Below are 17,784 nucleotides of genomic sequence, written 5' to 3' on the forward strand. Positions count from 1 at the left end.
ACAATTAAGGTTCGATAGTCATCCTAATTGGAGTACTGGCTATCCAAATAGCTTGCTGCCAATATGTGTTGAATAACAGTATCATTGTGTAACATCAGATTTATGTAATATGCTATTGTCAGATGACAGATAATAGAAATGCAAGTTTGTTGTATGGTATTGGGATGAGCACATTTTTAATCCACATTTGAGGGCCAACCTTAATTAAATGAAAGATCACTTCAACCCACAAATAATTATGTTACCCTTACGATCGTCCAAATGGCTCAAATGTCTGCTTAATGATTGTGAATATGTTGAAATATAGATCCAAACATGCAATTTCAGAATGAACAACAATCTCGGAGATGATGTTCCTGCTGATAATTTAAAATCAACATACTTTCGGACAGTTGTGTTTATTCCCTTAGATTCTGGTGATACGATGAGTACTAGGAAAAAGTACAATGGAGTAAGAGGATTGATAGATAGATAATGAATATTATTTCATTACAGTTAATAAAAAAGAACAATGGTGTCTTTAAAAGCTGGAAGTGTTCAGTGGGGTTTCTGATATCACGTCGTCAATTAATTCCTAATATCTGGTGCTTGACTATTTCTAGCAAATAATGGTATTATAGTTGTGTCATTTAATATTTTTTCTTTCTAGTGGTCTAAAACCGTTCTCAGTGTCAGACATTGCTCACGGTGCTTTAAGAACCAGAAGCTTGTTCTTAGTTGTGAGGCAAGGCTTTTTTCAGCTACCAGAAGTGTTACTCCCTGGGTGAAACGAACTACTTTGTATGACCACATTGCAACCAACTTCTTAGTTTTAAAATTATAAAGAACATTTAATGTTATATTTTAAGGATGCAGACATTCCAGTATTTCAGGGTTTTATTCTCGTAGTGCGTTACACGTTGCTTTTGAATAAAATGTATGCCTTCCTAATAAATGCTTACTTCACCATGTAGAATGCAAGGAACAAGCACTATGAACAGAATTCCACAAAGTAAGTATCGCCTGTAGTTGGAGATAGGGATGCATTTTGAAATTGCAAAGGCAGCGAAGAAAAATGCAAATAAAAAAACTTCGTACTTGCTGATATTTATGGAGAAATTTCCTGGATCATTCAATGCCTCTTTTCATTCATAATATGGAAACGTAGCAAGATGCACCTGGCATTTCTGATGAAAGAAATCACACTCAATTTTTTAAACTTCCTGAAATTTAACATATCCACGTTCTGAATAACAGCTTTTACAACAAAAAGCTTTATGGGTTTGTACTGAAGGCTGATAACATGAGACAAAATACCACAACAGAAATCCGGATAACAACAGGAGAGAAGACTTTAAAAATCTTGATGAACCAGGGACACATTTTGATTACTGTTCAATATACAGAGAAAATACTGTTGTAAGAACTCATGATTTCTGCAGTTAAATTAGAAAAAAAGATGACATTACACAAAATGAAGAAACGTAAATCTGAGGTTTATGTTCATGACTTCAAAGTCTGTGTTTCATTTCAGAACTGAAACAAAAGCTGAACCTTAAATCAGCTGCTACTTGTTCTAAGTTACACACATGTATTTAATTAGAAGTGAATTAAATGGTAGAAAAAGATGACAGTTTAGTGTCCTTTCTGAAAGAATTGTCTGTAAACATTTTGTGTCTTAACTTACGGTTGATATCTTTCAAGGACTAGAAATTGCAAAGTAGGTCCTGGCATGGGTCAGGAAGCCTCACTAGAACATTGCTCATGTGTAGCTTTGGAAAGTTTTGGACTCTGATTGGAGTTAAGTGAATTCCCCAGCAACAGCAGCTGTTTTTTGGTGGAGCTAGCTGCCAGTGTTTTTAATACTCGGAACCCAACTCCAGACTGCTGCCATACAGTCAGGGGATGACTGCTGCCTTCCCAATTCCCCTGACCTTTTCCTTGTTTGAGTGTGGAGTCAACCATTTTAGATTGAAATGCCGTCACTGTTGATTTAAGATTAAAAAAAAGACGATTTTGCACTGGGGCATTGAGTTTAGGAAGCACTCGTGGGCTCCATTTAGTTCGCTTCACTGTTGTCATGGTGATCTCCAACATGGAGGTGGTAAAAAATGGCCTGAGGTAATAACATTTGCAGCTCTTCCAGCTGCCTGCAAAGTAAATGTGTGTCTGTGACCTTAGATTTTAGGATGTAGTTTTTTAATAAGTAGTGGATTTCAGTTCCTAAAATAAATGTAAATTTTAAAAAATTAACCCTTTGAAATGTATATTTATTTAAGCCTCTGGGACCATATTTTAGTTCTGGTGTAGGTAATGGTATTAAATGCAATTGCATGTTCATGCTTTGACTAGTTCTCAGTTCTTAACTAATATGTCAGTTCTTAACTTTCCACAGGCAGACTCTAAGATTCTGTAATCCTCCCAGGTCCAGAAGTAGAGGCCGTCTTGTAAACATGAGAGTTGTCTCCATAAAACTCTTCTTGAAAAATAAATGTGTGCAATTAGCCTCCTGTCCCTCTGTTCAGCACTTATTCCTGCAAACATAATGTTTCACTATTCAGTGGGTCTAATTTAGATAAGTCTTCAGATCAGGGATGTAATTCTCTGTTTATATCTCTGGTGCTATTTAAAGATGTCATATTATTGACCTAAATCATAAGTTACCAGACAATTATTTGTCACATAGGGATCAGCAAGGCTGATTGCAAGGTGAATGGAATGGGGAGAAAAAAGTACGTTGCAGGGGGAGCAAGAGAGCTTTTTCCAGTCGTTGCATTTTCTGAGATGCTGTGTGAGGAAACTGAAGGGTAAAGGAATCATGTAGTGTGTCCAGGTCCTCCATTTTCTTTTGGAATGCCTTAAAAAAGTGTGAAAAAAATGGACCATTTCCCAAGGTCCCTTCTGTTTTAGAGCTATGCTGAAGGGCTCTTGGAAGAATCTTCTGTTTGTATCCAGGTACCCAGACAGCAGGGGACTCCTCCAACAGGTCCCTGATTTCCTTTGTGCCTGCTTATGTTGCTACTTAGGCACATGAAATGACCTAGGAGTGTGCATGGCAAACAAGATGCCTTGTGGCAACGTCCACTGGGATCTAGAGTCATATCTGGCACTGTGCATTGCACTGCAGCTCAGAAAAATCTCCTCTTGCAGCTCAGAATAATGAGGTGATATTTCTATCTTTATCTAGCTGTTCCTACATGACTTCACTCTTCTTATACTATGAAATATGTTCCTTCAGCACTAGAAGACGACCTGCAAATGTATCTTATCACTGGCCCCAATGCAACCTGTGGGAAGGCAGCAGGCAGGTTGCTGCAGAACTGTCCCAGCAGTTAAATCTGCATGTGTCAAAGCTGATGTTCCATTTTTCTACACATTTCTCCATCCAGATCTCCAAACTTGGAAGCTGACTCTTAGAGTTACACAAGTCTGTGATCACAGTTTCATACTTCAGGCCTGAAAGCTTGGGACAATTCTGGACTAGGCTTTCATCTAGGCAGGCTGTATCCAAGTCTTAGCCTGCATGTCTAGGTGTGACTCCTATCTATAGTGCTCGCACAGCCAGCAAAGCTGGAACACGTTCTAGTTAGTGATCACTGAGTAGATTTACGTACAGAACTTCCTATACAGACAAGAAGTAGGTTTTAGCTATACTCATACATATATGTAAGTAAGCTGAAATTTTATCACTTATGAACTGAGCCAACTTAATTGAAGAAGTTATATGGGAAGATACAACATAGCTGCTGTCATTTGATTTTGATGCAAGACAGAGGCTCTCAGCATGCATAGCATTTGTGTGGTAAAGATGGAAGTTTGTTGAGTGCAATATGTGGAATTTCGTGGCAAGAGATGTTCCTGAAGTTATGCTCAAAGGGTTCCCGTAGAGCATACGAGTGTGAGGGTGGGTAGGTGAGCTAGTCTTGGTATACATAGCTCAGAGAGCTAAAAAGCCAATGGAAGTGCTTTAGAATAATACAGAGGGAAATAGAATTAATTAAGGTATATAGCTTAAGATGCCTTACAAGCATTTAAATATCTTCCTGCAAAAAACATCACCGAGCAGAGTTTTGGAGTTTCTCTTGTTTGTTTGAGAAAGCCATAACAGCATCTGTGGACTTCTATGACTTGAACTCACACGGGAGGACTAGAGGGCAGAGCCAGGCAGTTGTTTGGTATGCATTTACAAGCTCAGTTCCAGGCTGGTCTTAAAATAAAGATGCAGCTAGGCGCACTTAACCATACATCAGTGCCTCTATGGGCAATAAACAGGATGGCAGAGATCTGGCATTTAACAAAATACCTTTTTTTCAGCAGAGCCTTTCTGGGCGAAGGCTTGTGTTTGAAATATCTGCTGCCGTTTTATTCATACTTTCCCCTGGTGTGAAAATTGTGAAGGGGGGAGGTGGGAGAAGCTACATTTTTAATTGTCCCAAACAAAATTGAAGCGTTAACCAGATTAAACTATTTCATCATTATAACCGGTGCAAACATGTAAGAAGTTTGTTTTCCACTATTTTTTGTACCTTGGTAATTATAAAACCAATATTATTGATGATGGCTTTAAATCAGGAATGTACACTAGTTTATTTAGCATCTCTTCCTTTTTCTTTAAGATGCCTTAAGCTACTAGAAAAATTATTTATTATGTCACAAAATTTCCTGCCTTATTAGTTAAAGGAAAATACTTCCCTACAGATATTTTCAGATGTAATGCTATTTCCCATATTTCACAAGCTGTTTGCAGTTTAAACTTAATCATATCTGCCTCTCCATCACTAAGGCTTTTTAGAATTACCTTAGAGATCTAGATCTTATTTGGATATTTATAGCGTAATTAGGTTTGACGTATCATACTTTGTTTATCTCAGTTAATGCCTAAAGGCTTGATTCTGATCTGAGATCTGCAGCATAGCACCAAAATTGGAATAAAGTGTGTATCAGAGATGCTAATAGCAGCCCCTGTCCAAAACAGTTACTCTGCTCTCCTCTTGTCTCCTGAAATGTGTTAGGCTGGAAAGATGTATTTGTGTTCGGTTTAGAATGAGGTAATGGCGGCAAGCAGAGCGCCTCTGCAGGATTTTAGTCTTTTGTCCTGGTGCTCTCCAGATATATTTTTTATACCTAACATATGAACATGTTTGATTTACTGGAGTACATATGGTTTTGAGGCTTCAAGTATATTCTCCCACAAAAAGACTTGATCACTTGTAATTTTGCTTTGTAATTTTTGTCTCTATTTTTATTAATCCAGAGATCTAGATAAAAAATTCAGTGTTCCTGGAAAGTCACTCTTGTCCCCAGAGAACTCGATTCTCATGAATTAATGAATTAATCATCACCCAGTATTTGTAGTTTACCCCCGGTAAATGAAAAATTTTTTTTGTTATCTTTCTTAAAATGCATTCTCCAAGGATAACCCTAGGCATGTGACTGCAATGAATTCACCTTTCTTTGCTTTAAAATAGTTTGGTATGGTCATACCAGGTTGTAGATAGTCCCCGTAGCACTATGGTTAGTGCTGTGGTACTAGAAGGAGTCTTGCAGTATGTATCAATTTGTGTATATTGCGATATGCATCACTTCTTATTTGTGTTTTGGAGAGCACATATTTTCATCAAGGTATTTGGTAATGTGCTACTGTCACCAAGCTGGTTTACCACGTTGGATGTGAAAGAAGGAACACTTAGTTGACTTACTATGGTTTTCCCACATTGAGTAAAAAGCCAGGGGAACCTTCCTGTGTTCTCAGCTCTTGGAATAGAGTATCCAACAGGAAAACCCTGGTGTAAATAGGTTCACTTATGTACTGCTCTTGGTAGAAACCCTGAAGTATATTTGCCAGAAAATCAGAGCTGGTACTCCAGCTCAGAGCTGGGCTGCTTTGTACTCTAGACAGGCTTTACTCTCCCCTGATTTGGGTGTTGTGCAGTGCAACCTTGTTCTGGTTCTCGCCAGGCCAGAGTTAACCTTCCCAAGCAGTCAGCACAGGTGAGCTGACCTGCAGACTTCAGTTGTTAGGAAATCTATTTCAACTTCCTAAGCATCCATTTGTGGCACTTGAACCCTCATCAAAGTAAATTAAACTCAGTGGCCATGTTCAGAGTTCACGGGTGCTAGCACTTTTGGGAAAGTCGACTTCCAAAAATGTGTCAGACTCACCAAATGTTTATGTATAGACAGATTCTTTAAAGGCACATAATACTGCTGTGGATTTCCTGAATGAGATAAAGTAAGGGAGAGGTGTTTGTGAATTACCTGTTTTAACAAATCGAAATTTTGCGATTGTGCTTCAAAGGTTATTTATACTGTTGTGGGTTTTATGGAAAAACAATATGCTAAATTAAAGTTTGCTGACATGCAATAATGCTTTTGGTTACACAGAAAAAGAACAATATACATAAAATATCGTGCAATTCTCATAAAAATACAGGCACACAGACTGATTTTTCTGGCCTAACCTTTGGATGCGGAATGGTGGTTTAGTATTCATAAGGCAGAGGGTAATGTCTTGCTTTTTGAGTTTGGGTGCACTGTAGAAAAAATGGATAGTGCTGAAGATTACTGTTTGTACAGAATTTAATTTCTTACTGGACTGTTTGTATGATTGCAGAGAAATACGGCTTTGTTAAGAAAAGACAAATTAATATCCTTTACTCATTATTCAGTTGTTCTGCTTACACTAATTAGTACTGTGTTATTTCGTGGATTTTCAAATTATAGTGTACAAATAAATTTTAATTGCTAATTATTTATACAAAAGTTATTAATTTCATTATTACTGAATGTTGATACTGTGGAAAAATATTAATGCAGTAAGTATTTTAGACAGGACTAGGGCAATAATTATTGTTACCGCTAGTATTCCAGTATTATCCAAAATTTACTGACCCCTTTAGAAATGCAGAAGACAGCGCAGCCTGCATCTTAAAAAATGCATAAAGCACTGAGAACAGATGTAATATGCAGAGAGTCAGATCCATGCTAGGCAAATGTCTCATTATTTACAGGTTTGCTCCTTTCTCAGTCTAAATTTAACATGCATGGTATTTACACTGTTGCTGTCTGCCCCAATCCATCTAAGTCAGGAGTGACCAACCTGTGGTTCCTGGGTAGCCTACACAGAGCCCCCTGCCAAGGTTGTATGCAGGACCGTGGTGAGGCTGCCTGTCACACACGTCGCTGGGTAAATAAACCCCATGGCTGCGGGAGCTAGAGGATGATGCCAAGGCCAGCCGGGCACCCCAGGGCCATGCTCACACCCAGCCCCGGAAGGTCTGGGATTGGTAACATTCCTATGCTGTCCTTTGGGTATGAACTTTACACCTGCTTCTCTGCTCTGCTGCCTCCTAGCCCCATGCTGCCTTCCTCTTTGACCCTCATGAAGCTCCGGTTACGTTACACATAGCGTTAAGGTCTTGGACTGCTTCTAGCCTTTTTCCTTCAACAGTTCTGGCTTAGGTGAATGTGGACTTTGTACCTGTGCCCCTACCAAGCCTATTGAGAGCTGCCTTAGGGAAGAGGAGTGCCTCCAGGAGAGACCTGCCAGGGCCTGAAGAGCTTTTCCAAACATTTCAGAGTGGGTGATCTCACTGGAGGGAAGTGAGGGTATTATCAGTGAGAAATTTAACAAATGAGGTGTGAATAATGCCTTCATGAACATTTTGCTTTTAGTTTCCTGCAGCTGGAGATCTCAGAAATAAGGCTGATGAGAGCTCAGAGGTGAGGCTGTGAGGAAAAGCAAGGAAGACCCTATCAGAGATGACTCTTGTGTGGAGCAGAAGGGAACGAGTGCGATCTGTGTTAGGCCAGTGTGCAAGCATCTCTGTGAATCGCATCGGTGAAGGTGCCATGAGAGGGTAAAGAAAGGAAAACATCTTAGATGTAATGTGAGAAAGGAAGTAGTAAGTATCAGACATGACTTGTGTGGGTGAGGTTGGTGAGCAAGAGGGGCCAAAACTACTTTGGGCTCTGTCAGAGCTGTGCAGAAAAACCCAAGCAATGCTGGCCATAACAGGAGAGCTCTGCTTTGCCATGGTGAATTCGGGAGGATACTGGGAAGTTATGAATTAGATTGATTTATGGAACTGAATAAATAGAAATGGGTCATCACTAAAAAAACCAGCTTTGCTTTGAGTAACATATACAACACTATTACCTTACAGTGTTTGAACAAGCAAAGTTGCAAAATATGAGAGAAAGGCAGCTTTGAGAGGTGTAATTTAAGAAAAAATCATATGGGTGTTGCAGAAGAAAGAGGTAGACAACTGCATTTGACTGAGACAAAGACCATTCTTACTGTTTTCCAGTTTGTCAGGTAAATTAACATATGTCAATTGGTTTGAATTTATAACAGCTGAAAAATCAGACATTCAATACTGAAACAGGGCAGCATATGTAAAATGGACAGAGAGAGACACAATAAATAACTTATTTGACCTTTATATATTATTTATAAAGGGCTATGCATGAAAAGTGCTATGTACCTTCCATTTTCAATAACTAGCCTGCAGGAGCTACTCATAAAAGCATTGCTTCGGTCTAGCAAGGAAGGAAGCTCAGTTAATCTGAAGATTTACCCCAGTCAGTAGGGTATGGTGCATTTGGTTGCCTTATTAACGTGAACCAGCTTTGTAGTGATACCCAAGGGGAGATTTTAAATAAATCAGTGCAAAAAGAAATTGTGCCTGTATGGAGCTGGTGGCAGATGAATTTAAATATGATTTATGTTTAGGACTGTGTATGTGATACTGAAAAAAAAAAGCCCCAAACCCCCAATTGTAAAACAGATGAAGCTGAAGTTGCAATCTGTGTTAAACTGAGATTGGGCCATCTAGGAAATGCATTGTAGGTCAAGCAATTATTTATAAAAGGTACCACATTCACACCAAAGAGCAACATCAAATGGAAGCTGTTGCAGTTGCGTAATTCCTCACGGGAAAAGGGTTTACAGTCACGGTCAGGATTTGCAGGATTCTACGCTGGTTCATTTATGCTCAGGTTCCCCAAAGCCTATGGGCTAAGTGCTGCAGACTGTGCCGTGGATCAATAAAAGTGTCTGTTCCCAGAAGCTATGACTCTGGTATGTGTTATTTTAAATGTAGTTTTGGAAACGAGAAAGACCTCCATAGTTTTATAGCCCATTCTTTCTCTGAAAACACAACCCGTTTGTTGCAAATATACCTGCTTAGCTTTCTCAGGTTTGATTGCACTGACCTCATCCTTACAATTCAAAATCAAAGCCAAAACAACCCCTTTTATTTAAAATAAAAATCTTTTAAAATTTAATCAAACAGAATAAATTAGTTTAAGGTGGGCAAATAAAATACTGTACCTTACATCATGGAGGCACTTAAACAGGATCTTTGTGTGGTTTCTTCTGATCTAACAATCTGAATATCCAGGGCATCACGGTAGGACAGTTGATAGCAAAAGCTCTTACTTCCGTGTAAATCTATGTGGCATTGGCTAGATGAAGAGTAGCTCATCTCTTAGATGGGCAGATGCAAATGTCTCCTGCTGGAAGAAGGTAGTATTCACCTACAGTGTTTGGCCCTTTTAAGAGTGGCAGAGCATTAATTGCTCTGCTTTACTATTAATTACTATAAGCTTTACTATTGTTGTAAATCGTTTATATTGGGGGTTAGGTGGATTTCCTCTCAAAATCATGTTTCTTGACCAAGTGACTTAAAAGTGTGCTTTTTTTCTCTGAAACATTAACCAATATTTTTGTCTTCATGAATTTTACTTATACTGAAATAACTCAGTTTAACTGCCCTTACAAATCAGAGGTTTTGTTGCAGTGCAGAGAATAACTCATGGCATATGAGGAGCTTTTCAACCTTAATGTTGTGGGATGCATTCACACAAATTGGGTCTTCCAGTGTATTTTCATGTGGATGTTGTTTATCCCCTACCTTGAAGTTCAGGTTTCCCACCTTTTAGGGGACTGCCCCCCCACTCCCACCCCGTGTCCGGGGATTGCCCAGACACCTATGTCAGTGTGTCTGAGGAAGAGGAGCTGTTGTTAATGACAGCATAGGTCCTTCATATTCTTCTGAAATGATGCCTTGCCTTCATTCAGTCCCACTCAGTTGTACAATTTATGCAAGTCTAGGTATCTTTTCTACCCTTCTATTATTTAAGTATATGCAGACTAGCAGCTGTTACTTTTCCATCTTTTATAAATGTTTTTCTCATTGGATACTCTTTGAGGAAGCAAATTTAAAATTAATTTTTCTTTGGAGTTTTCTTTCTCCTCTCCCTTTCCTTCTTCCCTTTGTATATTTGTCTTGGGGTTTTTTGTTTGGTTGTTTTTTTGTTAAAATTCACTAAAAAAAATCTCATGAAGAGTGCTGTGGATTGACCTTGGCTAAGGACCAAATGCCCACAAGCAACTCTTACTCCATAGCCCCCCAACAGATTAGCAGGAGAAAACAGAGTTTAAAAGTTTCCGGGTTGGGATAAGGAGAGAGAAGGATCCCTTGCCAGTTACTGTGATAAGCAAAACAGACTTGACTTAGTGAAGCACCTTTCCCCAAGCTCAATGTCACACAATTCAGTGAAAACATTCAAATGAGTATTTTTCTTTCCAGCCCCAGGTACCTTTTCTTCATTCTGTTTTCCAGCAGTTCTGGACTAAAGCTGATTCCTCTGTGGATGTGTGGGTGTGTGTATCAAAGCTCAGCCTCTCTTTATATAAATAAAGTTGGTATTTTTCAAATTATGTTATTTGATTCCTAAACTGCTGCTGCTTCTTGCTCAGGTTTCTTAGACACACACACAAACACCCCATACCCCCCAGCCCCACAATCAATCCTTAAGTAAGATTTACTGTTCCAGATTTGACAGAATAATTCTGCCTTTTGCTGGATTGTTAACTGGATTTCCTACAGCTATTGTTAAATGTAAAGGGCTAGTGGGTGTCACTGGGCCCACTCACTTTCTCTCCTCACATTTTAACAAACCTGGTTGATGCCCAAGACCTGTCCCGATCCCTGTTGCAGCCTCTCTTCTCTTTCAGACAGCACTGCCAATTCCAGCAAGGTTGTTTTCTTCAGCCTCAGGCATTTGATTGTACATTGACATAGCTACACCACCTACTTCACATTTTGCTTTTTTAGATGAATATTTGCATCTTACAGTTCTTGCCAAATAAATAGGTATAGCATTTATACATTATCTGTTACTGTATATATCAACATTTCTTTTCCTTCTACTTTAACCACATCTATAAATGGTTTAACTACGTAAAATGCCTTTTGCAGACTGTGGCACTGCATTCTTGATTGAAAATCATAAATGTTTCTCCTTACTACATGAGCTATCCTGTATTTTGATGATTTCAACCTTTCCCTCTTTCACAGCTACATACCATTTAATTACTGGGGTAATTTGTCAATAGAACTATTGAGACTGAAAAAGAAAATAGTTAGGCTCTCAAAGTAAATTTGAGGAGGGAGCTAGTTGGGCTTCCCTGATCTGAGGGAAGCCTAACAAAATAAATGATGCTACTGTATCTTTCTAGAGTCCATCTCTGGGCAGTGTGTGAGCTGCACGTACACTGAGCTGTGAATACCTGCTTTCAGTGTAATGAAATGTTATCTTCCAGAATCTAAAAATATGATCACTTCAGGGCTGTATTTAACAAGTTGTTCAAAACCTGAGTCACTGAAGCTTAATTAGAGAACAACTGGTATTTTGTGAAATCCAAGTCAACTGTATTTGTCATAAAAAAACCCCAAAACTCAAAAAACTTCATATTGGCATCCTTTGAAAATTACACTATATTTTGATGCATCTTGAAGATGATGAAGTTATATATATTATTTATGATTGCTGAATTCATGTCAGTTTTTATCAGTAGCACTAGTGTAAGTTATGGCTAAGCCATATGTCAAAAAAATCTGCCTTCTTCATAGAGGTTTTTATATCTATACAGCATTATGTGAGTACACTAATCATTGTAGCTATGATGAAGAATAAATAATTGCATTATATACCATATGCTTAAATCTCTTACTAATAACTTGAGCTGGAAAAGGAAAAAGATTGATTCTGCTGTTCCTCCTCTTCTCTATGCTGACTGCAGCTCTTGTAATGATTCTGGTGAAGAGGCCAGGGAAAATGTTGTGCTCCATCACGGGAAATGTAGTCTGCCCAGAGAGCTCTGTCCCTGTGGAGAATGAAAAATTGTCTGAAGAAGGAAATGACTAAGGATGTGCAATTCTAAACCAAACTTGAAATGTAAAAATTTGTGTTGATTTTTCTGATGAAATAATGGAAATGTTCTGGTAATTGGAGTGGTTGGCTGACACTTTTAGTTTTATAGAAATTATGTTTTTCTGATAATATTCCTATTTAGGAGATGTGAAAGAGCTTTCTTTCCATCACCACACTGTCCATTGTGACATTTCCTAGAACCATTAATCCTCATTAATATTTTTTTTGTTTTGATATTACTTAGTACTCCTTGTTCTTCATCTCAAGAGCTGAACAGACCAAAATTACAGATAATAAAGTCAGTAAGTAATCATCTGTGCAATCAAAAAAACCTTGATGCTGTTTCAAAATCCAACCCAGACAAATGCCACCATATCTAATACCTTGTATCTCATGTTAAACATACAGAAAAAATATGATTCCAGCAGATAAAATGAATTTATATATATATATACACACCTTTTAACCTCACTATATCGCAGTATCTTATTATGAATTTTCACTATTGTATGTCTAAAAATGTACCTAATGTTGTAAATATAGTTTAAAGACAGTAGTCTCAGAAAAGAGAGAGAAGTTACGTTGTTTTTGTCCACGTGATGCAGTAAATACAATAGTAGAAGGAGAAAAAACTGTCAGGATTTTGGGTAAGAGATTGCCCTCAGTATCAGAGACTGCTTAAGGCATATCTCACTAGCTGCCTGATTTCTTGATTGCTCAGCATTTTGCAGAAGATTAGAATTAGACTAAAAGCAAACTTAAGTGTTTTGTACAAATTGCTCACAATTTCTTCTGCAGGGCTAATGCAGGAAACAACATTCACTTTTTTGGTTTTTTTTTTTTTTTTTTGCAGAGGAGCTTTTATAATCAAAAAGGCAATGATAGCCTTGCTTCACTCAACCAGACGAGTTTAAATTGAAACACTGTGCTCAGTGCTAAACACCCAGTCTCAGAGAAAACTTGAGCATCATGACGAGTCTAAAGTGCTGGTGATTTCCTCAGTAACAGTCAGTTCATTTCTTTATTTCCAAGGAAAAGCATTTCTATCCATCACACACCTCATGGAGAAGTGCTCGGTGCTGGTGGAGTCTTATCCTTCATGGAAATACTTCAGAGTTAAAAAAAAGCCACTCTTCCATTTCTTCTGTTAGTGAATGTAAACTTCTCTTAAATCTTACATACATCTTTGTGATACTCCTTGAGTGCTAAATTGATGTATATTTCAAAGACCTTGTATCTGTTTTTTCCCAGTCTTGCCATTAACTTATAGAAGTGAGCCCTATGTCTGCATGGCCTCCTATGATTGATAATGAAGGGGTCTGCTCTGCCTGTGCAGGAACTGATTTCCACAAGTATTCTGTTACAGCCTTGTTTCACTGTTTGCTTTCCTGAGGTGATATGAAGGTGTGACAGCAAATAGACAATAGTACGACAGGATGAAATACAACCTCTAGAGCAAGCCCCTAGCCCTACTCTGACATGTCTAGACTTACGCCTTGGGCTGTGTAGGCTGTCAAATAGTCATAGAATCATAGAACCATTTATGTTGGAAAAGACTTTTAAGACCAGCGACTCCAACTGTTAACCATCAAATTGTGTTTTTTAAAATACTCATTAATATATGTTGGTTTATATTCTGATGCTGAGGGATGACTTGAGGCTAGGTTTTTCCTTTGCGTGTACACAAGCAATTCCCACTGACTTTGAAACAAGGTGACTCCACATGGGAGCGGGATATTGTCCCTCAGCCTTTATGGCATTGCAATTATTTAATCAATTGGAGTTGTGTTTTTGTGACACCTCGTAATGCACCAAATCAATAATGAATGATCAGTCGGTATTTCTGGTTTTAGTAAGTGATTTGGAATAAAACATGTTCCTCATTGTGTTAACAACATTATGTCATAAGCTCATCCATGCAAAAGCAGGCATGACTTTGATTTTGGTTCCTACAAAACCTTACTCCTGGTCAAAATTTGGCATGATATAGAAGACTATGATTATCAGGTGCAAATACTATGGACAGTCAAGCCCATATTTTCAGAAGTATATGTGCATTAGTGTTTATTGACATTACCATTGAAAACTGAGGCTTTTGAGATTTTAAAGGTTTTAGGTTTGTTCTTTTGCTAATATGCTGACCTTGTTCATTGTAGTTAATTGCTGCTCGCAACGCACAATGAAGATTTTTGACATCTCGCAAGTAGGATCTAGAGGAGGGCTTATTAACTGATATTTGCCAACATTACCTTGAGTTGTATGAATAATGGCAGAACCAGTAGATCAGGGGAAGTTATTGCTTGCCTTAATACTGCCCCTGTGAGGAGAGGCTGGAGGAGCTGGGCTTGTTCAGCCAGCAACAGACAGCTTCAGAAGGACCACATGGCAGCCCCAGTGTCTATAGGGAGGTCATCTAGGAGATGCAACTAGGCTCACTGAAATGGGGCAGGATGAGAATATGAGAGATAATTAAAATAAACTGAAATGAGAGGTTCAGACTGGATTTTTTTTTTTTTTTTTTAATGCCCTCATGAGGACAGCCAGGTAGTGGTACAAGATGCCCATAGATGTGGTACGGTCTCTGTCCATGGAGGGTTTTTAATCTTGACAAGGTGAAGCCCTGATCAGCCTGGTCTGACCTCAAAGCTGACCCTGCTGTGAGCAGGAGGATGAACCCTTTGAGGTCCCTCCCAGAGGGAGCCATACTGTGACACTGCCTCTACCCTCCAGCCACATCACTTGGACTCTCTGTTTGCTTTTTCTGAAATTTAGTCTCAGTGAAACTAAAGGATAAAATGTAGCAAGGTAAGGAAATCCTGTAGGATTTTGCTGATTTTATCAGCACCCAGGTCAGAGCATTGAGACAAGGGACATGATGCTGGAGAAGAGTCCTTTAAGCTTCTAGTGCAGTGCTGCCTGTTCTCACGGGGCACCACCTAGCAGGCCATCACTCTTTTCTTCAGTCTAGAGGAAATGAGACAAATTAAGCAACTAGCTTGTTTAAACTATCTCTTGGTAGTATTGTATTTGTAGATAGGGGACGAATTATCCACGAAAACATGGATGCGGAGTACATGATCTGGCTTTTGAAAGTCAAGAAAATACAAGAAGTATAATAATAGGACTGGATTTTTTGCAGCTCCTCAGCATGATATCAGTGAGACACACATTAAACCTAGTAAAACCTAGAAGGAAGTAAAACGACCCTATGTAGGTTATATTTGATTTATGGCAGAGGAATGAGTAGTTGGTGCATCTCTCTCTTCTCCGAGCTGTGTAGGTACAGAAGAGTAAGTGTTGTGGAAATGCCACAAAAACAGACTAAGAAAGAGACTTTAGAGAAAGGAAGGTTTTAAAGACAAGTTTTCTGTGCTTCTAAGTATTATTTCGTTTTCCCAGCATGCCTTCCACTTCAAGTCAAGCTGTGAAAAATATTTGATTCTGTAGCTTTAGTAGCATCTATGTTCCTTTGTGTACCCATAAACAAAACAAATTAATCAGGCTAAGGGTAGTCAGTTTGATTCTGCATAGCTGTACAGGAGAGAAAAATACTTTATTCTGTACATTGTTCCTGTCTGATTGAGCTTAGGTATGTGATGTCAACATTTCATCTAAACTTTTGGTTGGCTGAATCACAGAATCACAGAATCACAGAATCAAAGAATCGTAGGGGTTGGAAGGGACCTTGAGAGATCATCGGGTTCAACGCCCCTGCCAAAGCAGACTCCCTAGCTCTTATTGCACAGATAGGCATCCAGACAGGTCTTGAATATCTCCAGAGATGGAGACTCCACAACCTCCATGGGCAGCCTGTCCCAGGGCTCTGGCACCCTCACTGTGAAAAAGTTTCCGCATGTTGGTGCGGATCTTCCTATGCTCCAACTTGCAGCCATTGCCCCTTGTCCTGTCTCCACAGACCACTGAAAAGTGGCTGGCCATTTCCCCCTGCATCCCATACTTAAGATACTTATAAACATTAATAAGGTCCCCCCTTAGTCTTCTTCTCTCCGGGCCGAACAGCTCCAGCTCACTCAGCCTTTCCTCATAGGGGAGATGTTCCAGGCCCTTAATCATCTTTGTAGCTCCTCTCTGCACTCTCTCCAGGAGATCCCTGTGTTTTTTATAGCAGGGAGCCCAGAACTGGACACAATACTCCAGGTGGGGCCTGACCAGGGCAGAGTAGAGGGGGAGGATCACCTTCTTTGACCTGCTGGCCACACTCCTACTGATGCCCCCCAGGATCCCATTGGCCCTCTTAGCCACCAGGGCACACTGCTGGCTCATGGCCAATCTGTCATCAACCAGGACTCCCAGATCCTTCTCCACAGAGCTCTTCTCCAGCAGGTCATCCCCCAGCCTGTACTGATACAAACGGTTGTTCCTTCTCAGGTGCAAGACTTTACACTTGCTTTTGTTGAACCTCATTTTGTTTCTCCCTGCCCAGCTCTCCAGCCTGTCCAGGTCTTGCTGAATGGCAGCACAGTGTCCCTGCGTGTCAGCCACTCCTCCCAGCTTTGTATGAACAAGCATGATAAGTGTTTTTTAGAGGTGAAGAAAAGTTATTTACAGAAACTGATTTTGGCCAGTAATTGCATATTTGTATAATAAAACTGCTGTGGTACCTAATAACTAATGAGTTTTCTGTATGTTAGAAATTAAAAGACCATCAAACATTTTCAAGACAAATATAATGTGAAGCTTAAGAACAAGGACATGTTGTCTTAGCTTTGGGCTACAAGAAATTAGTAGTTTTTAATGGCAGAGGTACTTCTAATAAGTATGTTAGTATATATGCATTTAAAATATGTTGCGAACCTTTTTCAGGAAAAAATTCCAATTCTGTTGGTGAAATTTTTCCTGAAACAGAACACAGATTAAGCAAGACCGGCTCAGAGAGACATGAAGAACTTGCTATATAATAAGTATTTTGAGTAGATCTTGCTGGAATAATTAAAACTGGGGAAACTGGTTTTAACATTTTCTAAACCTAATTTTATAAGGAAAAAAATTTAGAAAACATAGTTTTCTTAAAAACTTTAACTACAGCAGCCTGTTTTTCTCTGATGTGCCTATAAGCAACACGAATCCATTATCCTAAGGCAGTCGGATTGATCCTGCAGAGCACTGCGGAGAAAAGCAACTCGTACAGCAGCATTCCTGCACTTCAGTGTTTCACGTGATTGATTTGGTTTGGGTGCACGTCACCACAGGCACATTTCACCCACCAACTCTTCAGCCACTGCCAATGATTTTTTTTTTTTGGTCAGGTTTCTTTTTTTGTATATAGCAACAGACTGTCTGGGAACTATGAATGAATATGTGCTAATTAAGACAATAAAGTAGTATAAAGATACACAAATGTTAATAGGATTTGAAATAAGAGGTAGCTTGAGGCCTCTGCTGTAACTAACAGGCCATTTAAAAATTATTAGCATCAGGCCCAGTGGACCAGTAGTAAAGTACAGCTGCCTTTTTAGTACAGTATCAGAGCTAGCAGCCCCTGGACCCTGAGCTTTACTCCAGTGATCACAGCTGGGAACTGTGCTGAACTAATTTTGCTTACTCCTGCAACTGCCAGCATAG

The 17,784-nt window shown here is 39.2% G+C and overlaps 1 protein-coding gene across 3 annotated transcripts in view; it reads left to right on the top strand.

The window, feature by feature from the left end:
* GRIA4 (glutamate ionotropic receptor AMPA type subunit 4) overlaps positions 1-17,784 on the top strand; it is a gene marked incomplete at both ends in the record, with an annotated part of 229,645 nt that overhangs the window by 41,752 nt on the left and 170,109 nt on the right. The window lies entirely within an intron of this gene.

This window comes from Gallinula chloropus, assembly GCF_964237585.1.
Source record: "Gallinula chloropus genome assembly, chromosome: 1".
Lineage (NCBI taxonomy): Eukaryota > Metazoa > Chordata > Aves > Gruiformes > Rallidae > Gallinula > Gallinula chloropus.